This window comes from Helicoverpa zea, chromosome 22 (genome assembly GCF_022581195.2).
Source record: "Helicoverpa zea isolate HzStark_Cry1AcR chromosome 22, ilHelZeax1.1, whole genome shotgun sequence".
Classification (NCBI taxonomy): domain Eukaryota; kingdom Metazoa; phylum Arthropoda; class Insecta; order Lepidoptera; family Noctuidae; genus Helicoverpa; species Helicoverpa zea.
Window position 1 is genome coordinate 8,673,493 of NC_061473.1, and position 22,311 is coordinate 8,695,803.

The following is a 22,311-nucleotide window of genomic DNA, read 5'->3' on the forward strand; positions in this document are numbered from 1 at the left end:
GGAGCGAAAACAATAGGGTCCCATTTTACCCTCAGAACCCTAAAAAAGTTAAGGTAAAAGAGTCTGTATACGATGTAACGAAGGCCAAGTTTCACTGGTTGTTAGTACCAGTCTAAGAGTAAATCACACCGATTCTTAGCAGAGTATTTAGTGTGCTACAAGACTATAATAATGTGAACTTATTTCTTGAGGCATTACGTTATAATATTACTTATGACTTAATACGGTTTTCTCCGATTCCCCCTATATATTTTCATGAAAAGTTTCCCAGCTTCGGCAAAACAGTGGGGTCTTTAGGTACAAACAAACAAAAAATCATTTTTATTTTAGTGAGCAAAATTAAACAAACAAAAAAATATTTTCTTTTCATGTACTTATCAATAATATCGGACGACTAAAAAGTCTCAGTGTGCGACTCTCAATAGATTCTTCCGGTTAAAATAAAATGCAGTGCAATTCACAACCGCGCGGTTCATCACATTTATGCGTTGAATTCGTTTTTCGTTCTTCGTTTTGAATGCAAGCTACCGACTGCAACCGCCCACCGCACTTGCAGCGACCGAATGAAATCTGCTCACCGTAGCCGCCGTCTATGAGAGTCCTTAGTGTCGCGTGTGAATCGTGCTAACATTTTATTAAGTTCGTTTATTGAAGAATTCATTTGACTTATTGACGATTCAATCTTAACTATTTTATTCGTTATTTCTTTACAATCTATATCAGCTTGTGACTTATTTTGCAACATCATGGTTTTAACCGTAGCCATCTCATTATGTATTTCATCTAGCTTCTCTCTATAATTTAGTGATCCTACTTCGTCATCCGTTTGCTTATACCGACATTGCGCTTTCTCAAAAAGAGCCTCTCTTACATGTGATGGTAACATTTTGTAATTTCTAGATTTTGGATCGTTGGGACGGATAACAAACATTTTTTGACATTTCTTACCTCGTAACACATTTTCCAGCCAATAAGGTAGAATACCCCTAAAACGACTGCCGTTGTAAAGGTTTTCTAGAATTCCTATTAATTCTACTTGTTTAGCCAGTCGTCTGACGTTGCCTATGACTTCTAAATTATAAAGATCATTTACGGCTACTCCTACCATTAGATTCATGAGAACAATAGCTGCAAATATGACAAACATAAGAAATAAGACGCGCACTACGAGTATGGATTTCACGAACACTGCAGGATCACTTTCTTCAACTAAGTCTCCATAGTCGAACTCTGAGGTCATCATCACTATGGTCTTCACGAGGGCTGCCCATGGCGACTCGAAGGGCGGCTGAGAGTGAAACTGTATCATAAAACTGAGAGAGAATCCGAACAACAGACAAACATTTATTGAACATAATAGACTAATGTTGCTAAAAAATTGTTATATGTACATTAAAAATATATAAATTAATGTGAAAGGCAATATGGCAGCCAGGCAAACTGAGCTGAATTTTACCCAAGTCTCTAACTGACGAAAATATCCATTGCTCAGGTTCAAGTATAGAACTTCCTGGAACATACATGACGGCATTAATAGTAAATCCGAGATGGTCAAATATACAAATAGTTGTGACGTTTGTTAATGTTGATTGGAATAAGGTACTAGTCATTCTACTTTTAAATATTAATACCTCAGAAACGTACACAAAGCCACTTATAGTTAGGCCATTCAGAGAATGCGTTCCTGACACGTCGCGATTGAACTGACGACGTAACTTTGCAATGGCGTTGCAGTTACGATAAAAATATTTTTGCTGGTTGTTTACCGTTTTAACAATTGAGGAGCATTAAAACAACATTATTATATCAATAATCAATGAATGTAGTTACGTCGTCAGTTCAATCGCGACGTGTCAGGAACGCATTCTCTGAATGGCCGAACTATAAAAATTAACAAACAATATCAAAACATACATCAAACATAGATCAAAACGAGCCTTGTGATAACCTCACGATGATAATGAAAAGTTTACTAACCTGACACACTGTCAAAAATATCGTGATGTATAATACCACCACCCATAGAGTAGAATTGAGAACAAGCGGAGCAGTGTCCTTTATGTCTTTATAAAAAAATACAGAAAGAACAAATAAAGTTAACGATAAGACGAAGAAAGCGTAGAAACATATCACTGTATAGAAAAATGGCAAGAGGGCTTTCCACTTTAAGTACAGGAAACTTTCTAGTAATGGGTGAAGCAGCAGCCGACTCTGACCATACCGATCTCCTGTCTTAAGCAGTGCATCTATAACTTTAATCTGATCATTTTCATCAAGTTTAGGTAAAAATAACTGAAAATTAACTGTGACTTCACAATTTGGGTCTTGAAGATTTAAATCGTTTGTCGAAATATACGAATCGAAGATATTTTCCATGAATTCTGTGGGCTTTGGCAAGTTGTTCATAAGCATATCAAAAGCTGTGATTCTGCATTCGTTTGGACCATCTGTTCTTCGAGATAAGTCCGCCCCGCCTTCAAGAAGATGCTTGATCATATCTCTACTGCCATAGTGACAGGCTGCATGCAGTGGAGTCCATTCCATATCATTTGTTATTTGATCGGTAAATTCACTTTTAAAAGAGATAATTTTTGCTGTTTCCACATTGTTGTAAATTGCAGCTATGTGTAAAGGCATCGAGCCTTTATTTATACCGCAAGAAGTTCTAAGATGTCGATAATCATTTCTGGAAAAAAGTATACTGGCGCATTCCGGATGATTATTTTGCACGGCAAAATGAATAGGACTGTAGCCTTTATCATCGTCTTCTGTCAGTTCGTTAATCATTGTTCTAGCAATGGAATAATCGTGATCTAATAAGGCTGTGAGTACTTCCAGGTACCCTTTTTCGGCGGCTATATGAAACAGATTCATCTTATTTGAGAACGTTTTCATAATATTTGCTCCTTTCTCAAGAAGACACTTTACACATTCAAGATGACCGTTCGACACTGCTTTGAACAAAGCGGTTTCTCCTTTGTCGTTAGTCATGTCGATGACAATCTTATGTTTCTCTGTATTTAGGAGTTGATTCAGAATATTCACGTTGCCAATCGCGGCTGCAAAATGTATTGCCGTTTCTTGATTGAAATCCTGAAACAGTCAAGTCATAAAACATATGCAACGAAGCACTTCCCTGGGTCTACTTGATACCATACTTTGGTTTTCAAACGTGGGTCCTATTTCTGAATAAAGACATTTTCTATACTTTCTATTATTATCTTTTTATTTTATCAAATACAAAACATAGTTCTGTGTGAACTGCAAAGGTTTTCTTTCACCGACTTTCTTTAAAGCAGTCGGCAGGCAAATATTCTAAGAAGGCCAAATTCTTGCTTTTTATTTACTTTACCAGTTTTTATTCTATACAGTTGGATTCAAGAACTGCATCTACGTTGACGATTTTTGTACCTTCCACATGCTATTCGTCGATGTTACGCGAAAGGGACAAGGATTTGGGACTAGTCGTCATAGTGAACCTTTTTGCCTTGCCAAGACCTACGCAATGGTACCATAATCAACACTGTTGGACAGGGTACAAAAACGTCCATCGTCCTTTTATAAGTTACATACCTGTGCAGTGATATCAGCTCCGTTTTCTATTAGAATGCTCACACCGGGTTCCCAAGATACCAGCAAGATACAGCTTTATGAAGAACTGTTCGGTCACGGCTGTCTCTAACATCTATCGGTCTTGGTTCATCCTTACCTGCTACTTTGTGAGATGCTAAAATCTTGAACATGACAAAGCATTTAAATTTTTATTTTGATCAATTAGTATACGAGTGTCATTTATGTAATTAAGTATCAAAAGGGCTTCTCATTCATGATGGGGTTTAGCTGCATTATGAAGACAGTCTTTGTGTTTAAAAGTCTGAGTAATATGAACTTATATAAAACCAGCTTCTGCCAGCGGTTTTCAATATAATACTGCTAAGTTTTGTAAAATCCGTTTGATAGTTTTTATATCCGTTTGATAGGCACAAACATCTATCAAAATGTAGACAATTAAAAGGCGTTATGTTCTCTTTCTATCATGATTACCTGCAAATGTTCCTTGAGCTTTTTTTCAACACACAAGTGCAAAGCAGTTTCGCCTTGGTAATCGCCTGCGTCTAAAGGTACTTTGGCATCTATGAGTATTGTCACAGCTTCCAAACTGCCCAATTCCACTGCTCTGTGGAGAGGAGTTCCGATCTTCTTCTTTTTCTCAGTTCTTAAATTCTCACGATCTTCTCTAATAAGTATTTTGATTACTTCTGTAAAACTACAATCCAGTTACGTTTATTACTATGTATGTTAAAGTAAAGTGTATGGACAGTTTTTCTGTAGTGAGAGTTTATTGAGCAGGACTTAACCAGGACGGTAACTCATTAGCGAACCTTTCAGAAACCATTGACATTTTTTGGTGCCACTGTTGCTGCGTACAGTAAGTAACACCAAAAAATATGAAACGGGTCACCGCTGCCGCTTAGAATGTGATTTTTGCAGGAGGTTACAGAATGATTTTTGTTTAGTTTAGCTTATTTATTAGGGCATTACGTTAAAGACCACCTGCACCAAAGTAATACTTTACTCAGTAGGTATTTTTATTACTCTGTATCGCTTACACGGAAAAAAGGTTTCTCAAAAAGAGCTAACCCTAATAGTAAGAAGGACATACTTATGAACGTCAACGTGCTGATTGTAATAGATGGCTGCTCCGGCTACGTCGAAGGGAGTTCTGCCGCTGATGTCGCGCGCGCTCGCGTCAGCGCCGGCTGCGAGCAGCTTGCGCACGCAGCGGGGTTGTGCGCTCGCGCTCGCCGCGTGCAGCGCCGTCCAGTCGCCATACAGCTCAGGCAGCTGACAAGAGAATACGTTACAGCCTTTTTATCGTCCCACTGCTGGCCACAGACCTCCTCTCACACGGAGAAAGATTGAGCGTCAATCACAACGCTTGCTCAATGCATGTTGTTAATTTTAGACTTTATAGTCCAGCTTTCCTCAAGATGTTTTCCTTCACCTTTTTATCTGCCATTGGTGTCCAAGATAAACTTAGAAAGTACATAAAAACTTCGAAAAGTTACTTTGGTACTTGCCTGAACCTTTAATCGAACCGAGAGGTTGGTGCTTTACCCACTAGGCCACCACGGCCTATAATCGGCGACACGAGAATCATCATCTCCCGAGCCCGCTGTTGGGGTCGGCTTCCAGGCTAACCGGATTCGGCTGAGTACCAGTGTTTTTTAGGAGAATACCATCTCTATTTTATTTAAATATTTAGATAAAACCTGATGCAATTACTTAGCAAAAGTTTGCACATGTGTGGTACAAACCTTTGATACTTATTACTTTTGCCCAGTGACTCAAGCGTCGGCCTGAACCACAAATAATTTGTGATGACTCTACTTAAGAGAATAAGAAAAACGAAGAACCAGTAGAAGTGTTATTTATCGCTTCTACTGTTCGAGAATACTGCTCCCATCAAGCTCATTTAAATGAGAATGAAAGGAATTTTTGAAACGATAATGAGACCTGTGTTAACTTACGTCATCTGCAAACTCTCTGCAGTTGTGATATATCCTGTTGTCCATCCACTGAGGATCTAAGCAGTCGCTCTTGAAAAGCATCTGCTTCTCATTCACGAATTCCTTTAAATTTTGACGAAGATCCTCAATTTCCTCCTGTCTATTTCCATTGTCTCCTGGAACCAGTATGTTCTAAAAATCTTTAATATTTGAATTTTTATTTACGTCTGTTTTCCTGTATCATTCGTGACGGAACAGATCTCCGAGGCATTAAGCCTCTCTCATGATCTTATGTCACACATAATTATATCATTTGAACGGCTTTCGAGGGTATGAAGAAACTTGGTTTTGGGCAATTTTACAAGCGCCGCTAAGATGCAAACCTAAACATTGTTTTTGTAAATGGACTATGGAGGTGGGATGACCTGAACGCCTACAGCCGTGGTTGATGGGAACTCTCGGAAGATCGAGAGATGTGGTGACAAAATGGGGAGTTGCCCAGCAATGGGATTTGTCAGGCTTGGGAAAAAATCGCTTGAAAGTACAAAGACTTATGTACCATTAGATGTATCAAGTAAGAGTGCAATCTGCCTGTCATTTCCTGCCCAAGCAGCGAAGTGCAGCGGAGTCCGTTTATTCTTGTCCAGCCTGTACTTCTTTGCTCCAGCCTTGAGGAGAATGGAGAGAGCTTCGTCAGTCCTCAAGGCTGCCAGGTGACAAACTGATACTCCGTGGATACAACACGTCGCGTTTGGGTTAGCTCCAGCTTTGATTAACCTGAAACATAATTTTGGCATGTTTTGGCAGTGTAAGGTAAAGTAGCCTAAAGAGTAAATACCCGCATACCACAGACTGGACAGTCGACCGACAGTTGGCCCGATGGTTGGTAAAGTTTTTTTGAGAAAATTGAGATACAATTCTACTTTTAGTCGGTTTGACACCGGCCAAATACCTGATCTTTGTTATGTGCTTACAACCGTTCTTTTCCATATTTATTTATGAACCAAACTACTATCGGCCCACTAAAATTTTGCAGAGTGCGGGGTACTCTAAAAGTTCCATGAATATTAATTATTATTTAAACATATATTTATTTACAGCCTCGTGTAAAGGATTTTGTTGTCAATATCAGCATGGCATAGCACTTAATGTACAAAATAACACTACCAGATAACGCCAAAACCCCTGAAACTGTACCTTTCAATGTCCTGTAGATCCCCACTTTTGGTAGCGTTGAGCAGCAAAGAGTTCAAACGCGTGATCGGCTGGGTGTATGTAGGGACCGCTAGCGACGTTTCTTCGTCACTCGAAGACTTCTCCGACTCATTATATGCCTCCCGAGTTGATTTGTATAATATTTGACCAGATCGTTGTTCCCTAAAATCGTTATGTTACAGAATATAAGCAAAAACGTCTAAGCAACCGATACCAGCAAGTTTTGGAAGAGACGACCATCTACAAGTCGTCTAGTCATCTTCTGTAAGGTCGGCAACTACACGGTGCATTTAGCTGGAGCAAGTTAACATGCGCAAGTGACAAGTGACAAGAGCACGCGGGTGGGTATTTTACTTTGGTACATGCGCGAGTCGCTAGACCCGCACTTTTTTAAAAGCAACCTGCGCATGTGCCTCAACATGCGCGAGCCACTTGCACCGTGTAGATGCATCCTAAAAGGCAGTTACTAATTGATTTTCAAACGATTTTGGGGCAAACGTGACCATAATGTCATTGGTTGATACTACATGGTTATATGGATATACATATATATGTAATGTATATATATTGACTGATTTCTCTCCGGTAGTGTTGAATTACCGCCCTATCGGGCTATGAGAGTGAAGGAATAGAGAGTGCACCTGTATCTGCGCAAATACTGTGCACTATAATATGTCCTCCGCAGTTGGCTAATCTCCTTGCAAGAGAACAGCCGCCGTAGCCGATAATAGGCTAGGAGGGCTTTATCATCATCATTATATGTGCAGTTGTACATACACGTATACTTGCGTAGCTGAATCTGGATCACCACTGTCGGCAGCTGATAGCAGAGCCCTGCCCGCTTCCACATCTTCCAAGCTGTGAGCTGATGAAAGTCAACATCGAGAGTTTAGTAGACCTTAAAGTGCTAACGTATAATTGCATGCAACCAATCATTTTTTTTACAAATGAAGAATCTAAATACACCAACGTGTTTTGACTTTTCTCTGCTGATTTTTTTTCCCTCTAAGTATATGTATAATAAATACCCACATTTAGTGCTATTTAAAAATCAACAAATAAACATAAATCGCTATCAATAACTATTCTGTTTTGTATTAGTACAAAACAAATTAAAAATACACGTATCTATAAAACTTATTTAACTATAAGTTGACAAAGTTTTTGCACTTAATAAAATTCATTTCTGTTACTTGTTCTGTTGAATATTACTTGTGAGATGACGGCAGATAGAAGAGTATGGAAGGAGAAAACTTGCTGCGCCGACCGCAAATAAAATTGGGATAAGGGCAGCAGGACGATGATGATGATGAATAAAAGTCATTCCTGTATATAAACAGCTAAAAACTAATAAACGTTATCAAACAATTGCTCCTCATCGCTGTCACTCGGTAATGTACCCAAAAGGCTCTGCTGAGTAGGTTTTTTAAGAATCCCGCATCATCAAAATCGACATGAATGTAGGTGCATTTCGGAATATACCTCTTACTTTTATTATCTGTTTAATTTTTTGACAATTATGTGTGCAAACCGATACCCCCTGGCCTGGTAAGACTGTCAGACAAACTACTAACTACCTGTAAACGGCCAGGACCCATCACTTTAAGATGCCTTCCGTAACACGGAAGAACTCATAATGACAAGTCTGTCACCCATGTGAAGCCCTAACTAATATTAAAATGTGAAAGTAACTCTGTCTGTCTGTCTTTTCTTCACCCCTAAACTACTGAACCGATTTGTGTGAAAGGCACAGACATAGTTTGGAACTTGAGAAAGGACATGGGATAGTTTTTATTACAAAAAAATGTAAAAATAAAAATTCCGAACATATAGCGCCATCTTTTGGTGAAACCAAAAATTTGCCGAAAGTCACTATTCCATGCGAACGAAGTCGCGGGCAAAAGCTAGTATTGTAAAAAATAAAATTATCCAGCGATGCGATTTCACAGACGAACAAAAACAGACACAACATCACAAAACATCACACCATTCACGGATAACCTTATCTCTCGATTCTCTTTTACCTATCGAAACGTACGGTAGACCGCACATCAGTGGTAACTGACATGCTCCTTAACTTAATAGTAATAAGTACCATTTTCCTATAAAACTGTTACCACTTTTTTTTTAACGACGTCAAAAATCATCAAATGACCCCTCCCGCTGTGGGTTAGCAGCGGCGAGGGAGTGTCAGACTCTTACTGACTAAAAACCGTCGTGTTCCATCATAGGCCTTTTATGTACCAGGGCCCCGATTCTCCTAAGTTAATAATGTCAAAATCGAATAGAAATCGAATCGCAATATGATCGTAATAGCAGTTTTAACCATATCGGGCATTCTGCTGCTAATAAAAGACCAATCGTATTCGATTGACATTTGATTGGTGTGCGATTGGTCTGCTATTTTGATGATTTTAGTCTATACGGTAGTTTGCTGTACAATCATTTTGCAATCGTAAATCATTTGCAGACAAAATGATTCATTATTGAATGACAGAAAAGGATAAAAACGTTTATTTCAAAGAAAAAATAGCGGAATGCCACATACGCTTCAATCGTAATCGAGTCGGGATTGGATCTCAGTCGAATCGAGTCGAACGTCAATCGAATGGCGCTTAAGTAAAATTAGGAGAATCGGGCCCCAGGGCCGCGGTATCTCTTTCGAACAAAACGCAGCCCCGGCAGGCAAACTGTTACCACTGACCTGAAGTTGACTGTACAGCTGTTACTGAGTCACAAGCCTAGTTAAACACCTAATAATTAAGTAATCCCTTACCTGCAACAATTGAATCGCTTTCGCCACCAGTTTTTTCACTAGACATATTGTAGAAAGTACTTAAATGACATTAATATGCACTACGAGCAATCGTCACACGTCTTCACAATACATATTTATTTTGTATTTTTCCTTAATCTGCAACCTTGAACCGGCGTCGCAAATACTTTCGTTTTAAAATTAAAATAGAATGCGTCATGCGCCGGCCAGTGCAACCGTGTGTCTCACACAATCACCAAAAAACTATGTACCTATCTGTAGATATTTACATACATGCAGGATGATTGATAAAAATACTCTTTGAGCCGAGAGGGGCTTAGCCTAGAGGTAGCCTAAAAAGTGCTTATTATTACCAGTAAAAAAATAGTGCTTTGTTTTGAAATGAATAATATTACACCTTGTAATATCTATACTTATAATAAATCTGTAGAGAGGTCAATTCTGTACATTGAATATATTTCCAAAATAACTATTAGGGGGTGATTAGTGATCGATACTGATGCCAAAAATGCAATCAGTAAAATTTTTGTCTGTCTGTCTGTCTGTCTGTCTGTCTGTCTGTCTGTCTGTATGTTCGTTATGGAAACAAAAACTACTAAACGGATTTTAATGAAACTTGGCACAAATATTCTTCATACTCCTGGGCAGGTTATAGGATACTTTCCATCACGCTACGATCAATAGGAGCAGAGCAGTGAAGGTAAATGTTGGGAAAACGGGAGAAGTTACTCCATTTTTTAAGCTTCCGTCGCGTGTGCAGCCTTAATGGTTACAGCTACACAGAAACCATGTACGACGGAAATATTCTTCATAAAATTATGTAAAAAATATCCCATGGCAGCATATATCTATCTTTTATGGTTGACTCACAATAACACGTAAAACTCTCGGTAGCTTAGCAGTTCGGAGCTTTCTGATTATATTTGTCTACTATTTCGTTTATAACACTCACTCACACTAATTAAACATAGTTAACAGTATTATCTATTAACTAAAAAAAGAATGACTTAAATCGGTAAAGAAACACCAAAGTTATACATGAAAAACGGTAATAAGCCACCGCGCGTGAATACTGAATCACGCACGCTATAAGGATCATTTTTGTGCAACGGTCGCCGCGCTCGACGCGACTCGCGGCGCGGTGGCTGCGCGAGCTTCATACAATATTTGGCTGTTGGTGCGATTGATGCGAACAGACGTTCAGAGCGTTCAACCTTATTGCGCGACTTTTAGGTTTTAAATAATTTATTTTTAACTTTCTTTTGTTGTTATTTTATAAAATAGGTTGGTATCTATTAGTTATTTTTGTGTTTAAATATTCGTTCAAATTACAAATTATTAATAGTTTACATTTTATTACTTAAAGTAGCAGTAAGTACGCATAGATTTAGATAATTGGAGGGGCTGGTGTTTATTATTTCTTCCTCTCTTTGCACAAAGTCCGACTCTAACGCGGACGAAGTCGCTGGCAGAAGCTAGTTTAATAAATAATATTGAATAATATTACACCTTGTAATATTATGTGTAATAACATGGAAAAATACTGTTATCCCGTGCGAAGCCGGGGCGGGTCGCTAGTTTAGAATAAATCATCATCCTCCGAGCCCTTTTTTCCCAACTATGTTGGAATCGGCTTCCAGTCTAACCGTATGTAGCTGAGTACCAGTGGTTTACAAGGAGCGACTGCCCTATCTGACCCTCTCAACCCAGTTACCCAGGCGACCCGCTACCCCTTAGTTAGACTGGTGTCAGACTTACTGGCTTCTGACTACCCGTAACGACTGCCAAGAGTAGTTTAGAATAAAATGACAAAAAAGCTAGCATCCTTTTCGATTCCTATCTATAGCACCCGGCTATAAGTTATGTAGTTCCTAATTTCAAAGCAATGACCGTTCCCTCGGGATCCATCCGTGCTACATACAATAGCTTTGAGCCTGTCTGGCCTTGTAGAGGTAGCTTGTCACGTTAACGTAGTCTGTAGTTCCTGTGTCCTACGTATCATCGGGAGCTATATGGTGATATAGGATGCTACGCTTTTGACGAATGCCAGCTAAAAATATGTAGTATATTTTGACGAGAAACGTAAAAATGCATATAAATGATGCAGTTTTTAGTTGCGGTAAATGAATATCTGTTTTAATTTTTTTAATGTATTAAAATTAATGAAACCTTAACAGAAACAGATATTTAAATCCCAAAAGAAAATAATTAATACACCCGTGTAAAGTCTAAAATAAATAAATCCAGAAGTAGGAAGAATATCCAAGAGTAGTAAAAAAATACTAAAATATACCACTAAAATGATGTCCTCCTAGCCGATTATCGGCTACGGCTGCTGTTCTCATATAAGGAGATCAGCCAGCTGCGCAGGTCATATTATAATAGTGCACCAAAGCATTTGCGCAGACACCTGTACACTCCCTATTCCTTCACTCTCATAGCGCGACGGGATGGCAATCCGACACGACCTCCTCACCTCGGTCCTGCGCCGATCACCACTAAAATACAAAATCTGTAGCACAGCGTCGCACCCACGTAGGGCATATTTCCCAACAATACAAGTAGGTTTCAATTACGGATTCGGAACGTAAGCAAGTTTGCTTGCACTGACTGACAGATAGCCGAATGCATTTTATCTCAGCTGCACCGAACACTGATTGGACCACCTCATCATTCGAAGAGTGGAAGTTCAGTCCTTGGATTTTCGGTTTCTTTGGATTTACAGCAAACCATTTCATTTGATACCCATATCATGGACCGGATTTCAAACAGCGAGTCCGCCATCTTGGGGAGGCCGCCATATTGGATTTGTAATGACGTTTCTTAGCTGATGATGATGTCCTCCTAGCCGATTATCGGCTACGGCGGCTGTTCTCATGTAAGGAGATTAGCCAACTGCGCAGGACATATTATAGTGAACAAGCATTTGCGCAGACACAGGTGCACTCCCTATTCCTTCACTCTCATAGCCCGATGGGACGGCAATCCGACACGACCGGAGAGAGATCAGGCGCAGGACCGACATTTACGTGCTCTCCGATGCACGGGTGTATCAATCACCAACTTCCAGGCTCCGGGCTGCTTTGTGAAAGTCTTCTAAAACCCACAAAGCGATTTCGGCCCGACTCGGGAATCGAACCCGAGACCTCGTGCTCAGCAGCCGCACTTGCGACAACTAGACCAACGAGGCAGTTAGTTTCTTAGCTAGTCATGTATTGTCATCAGAACTCAGAGCGTGTGCAAAATTTCATCCTAATCGATGACCGGAAAGAGGGCGCAATTAATATTCCAAGATTTTATCACATACATACAAGTGAAGCTAATATAAGCATGTAGAAAAAATCTATAGCACAGCGTCGCACCCTCGTAGGACATGTTTCCCAACAATACAAGTAGGTTTCTATTACCGATTCGGAATGTAAGCAAGTTTGCTTGCACTGACAGACTGATAGCCGACTGCATTTTATGGCAGCTGCACCGAACACTGATTGAACCGTTGAACCACCTCATCATTCGAAGAGTGGAAGACGGAAGTTCAATAGGAGTAGCGTCCTATTGGAGTCTAGATTTTGCAAATGGATTTAGCGATGTTTGTTTGAATTGAGTATTTTGGAGGCATTTTAGATATTTCGTTAATTTATTCGCTGTTTATACCTGCATTTATTTCTACTTAACATTATGTACGGTATAGAACTAAAAAAACCTCTTTAAACTACTTTGTATCTCAGTTAGGCCGCGTTTCCATTGACGCGGAGCGGGGCGGAGAGGAGCTTAGCGGTGCACAAATTGACCAATGACTATGCTTGAAATCTCCGCTCCGCTTCAATGGAAACAGTACGAGCGGGGTGGAGCAGAGCTGAGCGAATATTCATACATCGAGGCGGTGCAGTGCGTAGGACAGCGAGCATTGGGGTGCAGAGCGGAGGACAGCGGGGCGGCACGGAGCGGTGCGGAGCGGGGCGGTGCGTGACTCGCGTGCAGTGTGTCAGTTGTCTTCGTTACGTCACTAGGTGCATTCAAAATCTTCATCGCTCTTCTCCGCCCAGCTGCGCTCCTCTCCGCCCCTCTCCGCCCAGCTCCGCTTCAGTGGAAACACTGACCACTTTTCACCGCTCTTCTCCGCCCGTCTCCGCCCAGCTCCGCGTCAATGGAAACGCGGCCTTAATCCTGTATGTACTGTACATACGTAAGATTGTCAGAACCAATTTTAATGCGGTTCAGCAGAAAACCGAAATCTTACTTGGACTGAAATTTTATCCTGAACCTGACGAATACAATGCTTTGTATTCGTCAGGTTTAGGATAAAATTTCAGTCATTTAAGTAGCTTTTATTTTTATGAACGAAGTAGCCAAAAATTAAAACGTGAGGAAGTTTAGAATTTGATTGAAAGTATGTATCTTATCAAATAATGAAAACATCTCCCTTTCTATTAAAAAAAATGGCCATATTATCTTGCATATAGGAGAAAATACTTGCAGTAAGTATTCATATAATAAAATAACTCTATGTCCATGCTATCCCGGTATTCGTACGAAATTCACTTTATTGTGAAATAACGGTGAGACACAACTTGCTTTCAGCTAATAAAGTATGGAATTTGTTTATTTAACAAATGCCATCTCTGCTTTCTCGTCTCGGTTCTTGAGACTTTTTGATTTAGCGTTTTCAACCTTATTGCTATGAAATCAAGATTGAAAACGTTTCAGAAATCGGTCTTGAGTGTCCTGTGTTCTTTTTACCAGCGACTTCTAAAGCAAAACAATGTTATTTGGCTAAACAATATATTCTATTAACATTTGTATGTATCTATGAATGCTTCTTCCTATACCTACCACGTAAAAACTACTGTATATATTGTGATAAAACTTGGCCATATCATTCGTCCATGTGCAGGAAATAGTTCCTTCAGGACACAGGTGAAACCACGGGAGGAACTTAGTACAAACATAAAGGCACAATAGCCACAAAAAACCTCTATTTACGAAGTCGGTTAAAAAGCCCATAACGCTTACTTCAAGGCATTCGTGGTGCGAGTACCGACGTGTTTCCTTCACCTCGTGTTGGACGAGAACTTCTGGCCACAGGACGTGGTGTTCCGTCGCTTCCGCGGACAAGTGCTACAGGACCGCTCAGTGACATAGTGCACAGTGGAGTGTTACTAACATAGATTAAATTTTTTTATATACTAACAATTTTGTAATATTAATAATGGCGTCCACGGCCGATTTCGGCCACGGCGGCTGTTCTCATTTTAAGGAGATCAGCCAGCTGCGCAGGACATATTATAGTGCACGAGCATTTGCGGTGACACAGGTGCACTCCCTATTCCTTCACTCTCATAGCCCGATGGGACGGCAATCCGACACGACCGGAGAGAGATCAGGCGCAGGACCGACATTTACGTGCTCTCCGATGCACGGGTGAATCAATCACCAACTTCCAGACTACGGGCTGCTTTGTGAAAGTTTAAGAAAACCCACAAAGCGATTTCGGCCCGACCCGGGAATCGAACCCGAGACCTCGAGCACAGCAGCCACGCTTGCGACCACTAGACCAACGAGGCATAATAAATATGTACGTTAGTCTTTAAGGTATTTATCTATGGGCCAATGCAGCCTGAAAATAAAGTTATTTGATTTGAAAGGGCATACCTTTAAATTGTAGCCATTGGTTCGTGAACAAAGGGTAAGCACATAGTACAGGCCCCGCGGCTTGGGCTGAACGTTGTGCTCACGGAGGAAGGAAAGATAGCGGAGATGCCATAAGGCAGGTAGGTCAGGCGCCTTCTTCTAGGTCAAATACGGTCTAACCTACAGACAGACATGTGTTGCCGGGAGTTTGTTGCGCCACTTCTTCTTCCTAGCAAAATACATAAGAAGTGATGAAGGGTGGGCTGTCTTTTTTAAATTCCTGACGTTCAAAAAGTCTTGTTTTGAACGTCAGGAATTAATAAATGATTTTTTAAATTTTATTTTGACGCACAGTGGGATTGATCAAAACGGTCAGTTACCAGTGGACTAATACACTTTTTGACATATCTATGAAAGTCTAGCTTCCGCCAGCGGCTTCGCCCGCGTGGTGTGTTGATAAAAAGTAGACTATGTGTTAATCCAGAGTATCACCTATCTACATACCAAATTTCAATCAAATCGGTCCAGCCGTTTTTACGTGATTGAATAACAAACATACATCCATACATTCTCACAAACTTTCACATTTATAATATAAGTAGGATAAGTAGGATTATTGGTTGTACAAAAAATGAGCGGGTTTCAAAAAAGCGTGTAACGATAGCTAGTAAATGCCCTTGTCCCCTGAACACCCGCATTTTGGCGAGTCACTTTCTTATGACATTTTCCGTTTTCGCACAGGGCCGCTGTATATGCTGAGCGAGGACCATTTCGCGTTCTCGTGACGCATATTTCTTCTACATTGTTCTTTTGTTTTACAATTACACCATGTTATTTTGTGTTTTTGTACATACATTTGGTTGTCTGTTTTGTGTCCTATATGCGTCACAAATAACCGCAAATAAAGGCTTTGATTCAATTTGTTATGGCTTCTCTGTTCGTGAAGCAACAAAGTGTGTGCTCAGCACGTGCTAAGTATGAATGTAGATGGATGGAGAGGAAGAGGAAGACCGAAGAAAACATGGATGGATTGCCTGAAAGATGACATGAATAGGAAGGGAGTGAGTATCAGTATGACGAGTGACAGGGGAAAATGGAAGAGGATGACATATTGCGCCGACCCCAAATAAAATTGGGAACAGGGCAGGAGGAAGAAGATGGCATCTCTGTTCGTCATTTCATAGTCCATGGTTGCACTGCATCGTTGCATAGTGATTATTCCTGGTAGAATGTTGGCGCTGCGATTACCCGGGTACTACCGTGCATCTGAATTAGTACCGGGTCAATGGTGCCTTTAGCTTTCATTGTGTGTGGTTTGCAAATACACGGAAATAAACTTAGAAATGTTAAAATGTATTTCGTGTTCTAGTTTATATTGTTAAACTTGCAAATAATGAACCTGATACCTGATACTTTTGCAGCAAAAGTAGATACAGCCAGTATTAAGAAACCCCAAAACTAGTCTTTCTATTCAGAACCGGGTTGTTGGTCAACATCGATAGAAGAACATCACAATGAATAATTACCTGAGAATCCTTAAAATGACAATTTACTAACTCGAACTATGAAACGCTCTATACTAAATCGAATTTGCCATCGCTACTTCTAGTGGAGTACAAATGGGTTGAGTTGCGTCGTGACGTCACAGGGTACATATCAATCACTTGTGGTATTTAGTATGTAATACTAAACATGTTGTAGGCTAGTCGTCTTACCCATTCCTAATATTATATCTATCTGCCTGAGGCAAGATTCCGCTATTTTACTTAAGCGACATACGATTCACATCCGACTGAGATCCAATCCCGACTCAATTACGATTGAAGCGTATGTGGCATTCCGCTATTTTTTCTTTAAAATAAACGTTTTTATCCTTTTCTGTCATTCAATAATGAATCATTTTGTCTGCAAATGATTTACCATTGCAATATGATTGTAGAGAAAACTACCGTATAGACTAAAAACACCAAAATAGCAGACCAATTGCAAACCAATCGAATGTCGTTGTAATACGATTGGACTTATATTATTAGCAGAATGGCCACTAGGTTAAAACTGCTATTGCGATTCAATTTCTATTCAATTTTAACATTATTAACTTAGGAGTATCGGGCCAATGTTGATTTCCTTACTAGAGATAGAATTCTGACATCATCTTCTTACAAGTAATGTGAAATTCCTATCTGTACTAAGCAGGATTATAGATAGATCGAATATTGAGAATGGCTGCTAGTCGATAGACGGTAAAATTCTCTGAATTTAAGATTCAGTTTTGAGTATTTTTGTTGAAATATTTTACTATAATAGTTAACTCAAGATCTACTTATAATGGGGCTGCGGGTTGTTCGAAGGAGATACCCCGGCCCTGGTACATAAAAGGCCTATGACGGAACACGACGGTTTTTAGTCAGTTAGAGTCTGACACTCCCTCACCGCTGCTAACCCACAGCGGGAGGGGTCATTTGATGATTTTTGACGTCGGTCGTTAAAAAAAAAAGATCTACTTATTATAGAGAGTACTAAATGTATACTATATAGTGTAATATATCGACTGCAAGCAAGCAATACCTCCTATCGGACTCCGGGTGGATTTTAAAGGGGAACAATAAAACTTAATAAAATCCTTATTCCGAGGAAGGTATAATGAGATACTGAAAATCCAAGTTTTCTTTTTCTAAGCATAGTATTGATTAATAAAGTTTTTTGTTTTTATTTTGAATCTAAAGGTAGTTTATGGTAGATACAAGTTTTTTGGTTTTTTGAAACAAAAATGTCAGATAGGAGGTATTGCTTGCTTGCAGTCGATATTGTGTATAACCTAACCTAACCTATTATACCCAACAATGTTGGGGTCGGCTTCCAGTCTAATCGGATGGAGCTGAGTACCACTGTTTTACATGGATTGACTATCTATTAAAGAGTGAATCTCTATATATCTCTATATAATATCTCGTCTATTAATTATTTTCTTTGTCACTATATTTTTTTTACGTTATTCTAAGCAAAGTCTCATTAATTGTTACGGGGTTTTCCCTACATTTATATTTTTTAGTTACTTATAGTTTTTTTAGGAAGATATGGAAGAAGAAGATACCTATATTGCGCCACCCATACTCATATAAACCTTACGCAAAGGGACTTTAAACTACTACTTGGGTGACCACAACAAAACAAAATAGCCTACCGAAACTTACAAATACGATACCCAATAGTAATTTAAATTGAACATTGATACGGAACCCGCTGATTTGTGTTCGGCACAAGACGGAAGGTAGCCAAATAAATCTAATAAGCCGTGAACAAGTTATTTATGTGGTACACTTTACTGAGCCCGTTGCAAGTGTTAAACTTTGGTGTTGCCAGGTTAGGGTTAAAAACTTTTTTGGTAGTTTTTTTTTTTTTTGTAATTTTTATTTTGGTTGTAAATTCATTGATTGGAATGTGCGAAAAAAATGCGTAATTTTAATAACTTTAAAATACCTTAAAGTCTAGCTAGTTATTTTAAGTTTCTATCGGTAAGATTACAGGACAGCATGTGTTTTTAAATTACTTATTTTTTTTTTTTTTTTTTTCGACAATACAAACGTGGATGTTTATTTATTAATTACAATACTAATATTTACAATACATATTTACAATAAAAATCAAAAACTATCCTAGTAAAACAAACAACTAAAAAGCGTCAAAAAATTCGTCCCCATCGCTGTCAACTGGGAGCGTGCCCAAGAGGCTGGCAGCATTACCTCGTTGGATCGCCATGCTGATTCTTTGTCCGAGGTAATAGCCAGCCTTCTGGTCACGAGAAGCGTCAACCAGTCGCCTAGAAAGATCTTTAAATAGAATGTGGGCATTCGGACCCCACGACCCGAGGGTTTCAACCCCAAACGGTTCGAAAATATAGTTTCCGACAAGGCCACTATATTTCCGCCGCTTGAGGTTCTCCGCAGCCGCAGCGGCAGCAGCAGCACAGCACGCAGAACTTGGAAGGTGTGATGGCGCAAGAGTATCGACACAGGTTGCGTCCCATACTAAAGGCCTACCCATCTTCCAAGGGAATAACGACATGCCGTCTGGTCTCTTACCGTCGTCGCGTGCCAGGCCGTTTGGTTCTAATACAGCTGGTACCCCGACGGCAACAAGAGCTCGACGTATAATGTCATTTATGTTTGCATGCCGCGCAATACGGCCCGCACTGCGGCTGCACGACAGGCCGTGGTGTCCGAGGCTGGTGACAGCCTCACCACAGTGGCAGCGATGAGGGGAGCAGCACGGTGCTCCTATACGTAAACAAGTAGCGAGGCGGAAAGTTGTATCGTCAAACATGGTGCCAATGTTTGACGACGGTAGTGCCTGAAGCCAAAGCCCCGACTCCCATCTACCCACAGCCAGTAGGCGCGCTCGCTCAGCAGGAGTAATTGCCGTTTCTATCAAACTATTCCGGGTTACTCTGCAGAGCGGCTCATCCCACTGTCTTTGGGAAGACGGGTTGCTGGGTAAATTTTCGTTCGGGCAAGTAATTTTCCATGCATCCATAGCCTCGGCTAAATACGGCACCTCGAAATCAGCCAGTGTTGGAGTAAGAATATTCCTGGTTAATTTCTCGGTGCCGTGAACCGAGGATATGAATGCCGGTAAACTAATACTGGTAATTTTGCGGACGCCGAGACCTCCCATTCGGATGGGCAATGTGGCTTGTTGCCAGACTCGGTCGTCCAGGGCCACATTGAGAATGGAGCTGAGGGTATGGCGGATAATTTTATCAATTGGGTCTAAAAGGTGGCTATGTTTAAAGAGATGAGAAGAACGGAGGTACATAATGTGTAAATTTAGGACCAAAACAGCAGTGTCGAATAATTGTGATGGCCGAATGCATTGATATTTTCTGTAGGCGTTCCGAAACATCGATGAAATTATCAATTTTTTCCGAAATAAATGTAGAAAAAGATTGGTCTAGGATGGGAGCCCCAAGGAGGCGGAGAGACTGTTTATCTATAATTTTAATCTGTGGTGCTAATGATTGAAATTTGGATATTGTCATTTGTCTGTCAGTCGATGGTCAGTCGTGTCAGTAATAAATAATTCACATTTTGTACAATTTAGTTCTAAACCAATGGAATGAAATTTATGTTTTAAATGAATGAAATCCTGAAATACGGTCTCTACATCGCCTCCCAGGGTCCCATCATCTAGATACCAAACGTTGAATTTGGAATTTAGCTCTCGAATGATCGGGTGAATGGCTAGGCTGAAAATTACTGGCCCGAGGGGATCACCTTGTTGGCATCCGACTGCAGATTCTAATAGGTTGTCCTTATAAAGTAATTTTGATGGGTGCCTGTAACACTGATAGAGAAAACTATAAATTTTGGGAAATTCTTTTTGTGCTTCAGCCAACAGGGTGTCCCGGTTTACGGAATTGAAAGCATTTTTGATGTCAACCTTCAGGATGACCTCTCCTTTGCCACAATTTAGGTAGGCCGACAAAGCGTGTACGGCAGCCTCGCAGCCCCCTTTGGAACCGTATCCCAACTGTAGGGGCTGGAATTTTTTCGAAAGTTCCTCACTGTAAAATTTGCAACCGATTTTGGCTGCTATACGACGATATGTTGTTCCCACGGCAATGGGACGAATACCGCCGTCCTTTTTCTTAAGGGCGCACAGATTAGCGCCATATAAGACGTCGAGGACAGCATCGTGCACACTGCCGGAGAGCATCACATTGGTTAGGGCTGTAAGCTCCTTAAGAAGCTCCGCACCGGCGTCCCCGGCGCCCGAGCTCGTTAAATCTTTAAGATGTTGCGGAGTCAGGCCGTCGAGGCCACCGGCGGTTCCGCTTCGAAAAGAATTTACAGCCTCAACCACTTGTCGACCTGTAACTGTGAGGGTGTTTGTATCAGGAAGGGGAGGGTCGGGAAAGGAAAGACCATCAGCGGGGGCCGGGTGTTTGCTCTCCAGGGCTGTAAGAGTATCCGGAGAGCATGGCGCCACAACATCACTGCTGAAGAGTATTCTGGCTGCACCTCTGATATCACCTTCGCCTAGCTTTGTTTCAATTAAATTGCTTATACACCTTGGGGATGTAAAACATTGTGCTGGTAATTTAGAGTCAAGATTTTGAGTCGAAATTATATTATACTAGTGGAAAACCCGGCTTCGCTCGGGTGAAATTTGACTCATAATACACGTCTAGTTGCAAAATGTAGGTAGAAATTTCTGTAGTCATTGGGTCTCAAGGAATATTAAAGGAATAAGCAAGGCATAGATTCGTATAGCTTCGTTCGTTATCCAAACTAATATTATAAATGCGAAAGTAACTCTGTCTGTCTGTCTGTCTGTCTTTCTGTCTGTCTTTTCTTCACGCCTAAACTACTGAACCGATTTGTGTGAAATTTGGTACAGACATAGTTTGAAACTTGAGAAAGGACATAGGATAGTTTTTATTACAAAAAATAAAAATAAAAAATAAAATTTATTACGGACATACAGTGCCATCTATTGGTCAAATGTCGAGCTGTTCCTATGCTCCGTAGATAGATGGCGTTAATCGCGCAATGGTGTCATTACACGTGTTCGGTTCATGTTATTGTTTTAATTCATCGGAAAATCCATCAGAAAAATGTAAATAAACAGTAAAAAGGTATAAAAAAATTAATATTAATATAATAAAAGTTTTACTACAAAGTTCTATTAGTACTACGCGCAATGGTGTCGATCGTTACACGAGTTCGGTTCATGTTGTTTTAATTTGGTACAGACATAGTTTGGAACTCGAGAAAGGACATAGGATAGTTTTTATCCCAAAAATCCTGCGGGAGCGGGAACTTCTCAAAAATCCCGCGAGATCGGGAACTATGTGGGTAAAACCAAAAATCTGCCGGAAGTCACTATTCCACGCGAACGAAGTCGCGGGCAAAAGCTAGTGTTTAATAAATATAATAAATAAAAACTGCAAAAGTTTTTACACAAATTATTTTTATTTCAAATTAACATTCAAAATAAACTAACACAAATTAACAAAACATATAATTTAAGGTTTACTCTGTGTAAACCTCTTTGTTTTAAGCACTCAGTCTTTTTCTTTACTTTGACAGGTAGATAAGTACTTACTAATTTTAAAAATAAAATATGAAATTGTGGTTCTTTATCCAAATTGGCTAAATCAAGAATAATATTAGGAAG

The 22,311-nt window shown here is 40.1% G+C and overlaps 1 pseudogene; it reads right to left on the minus strand.

Moving 5' to 3' along the window:
- LOC124641400 lies at window positions 1–9,627 on the minus strand (annotated as a pseudogene).
- Between the last annotated feature and the right edge of the window lie 12,684 nt (window positions 9,628–22,311).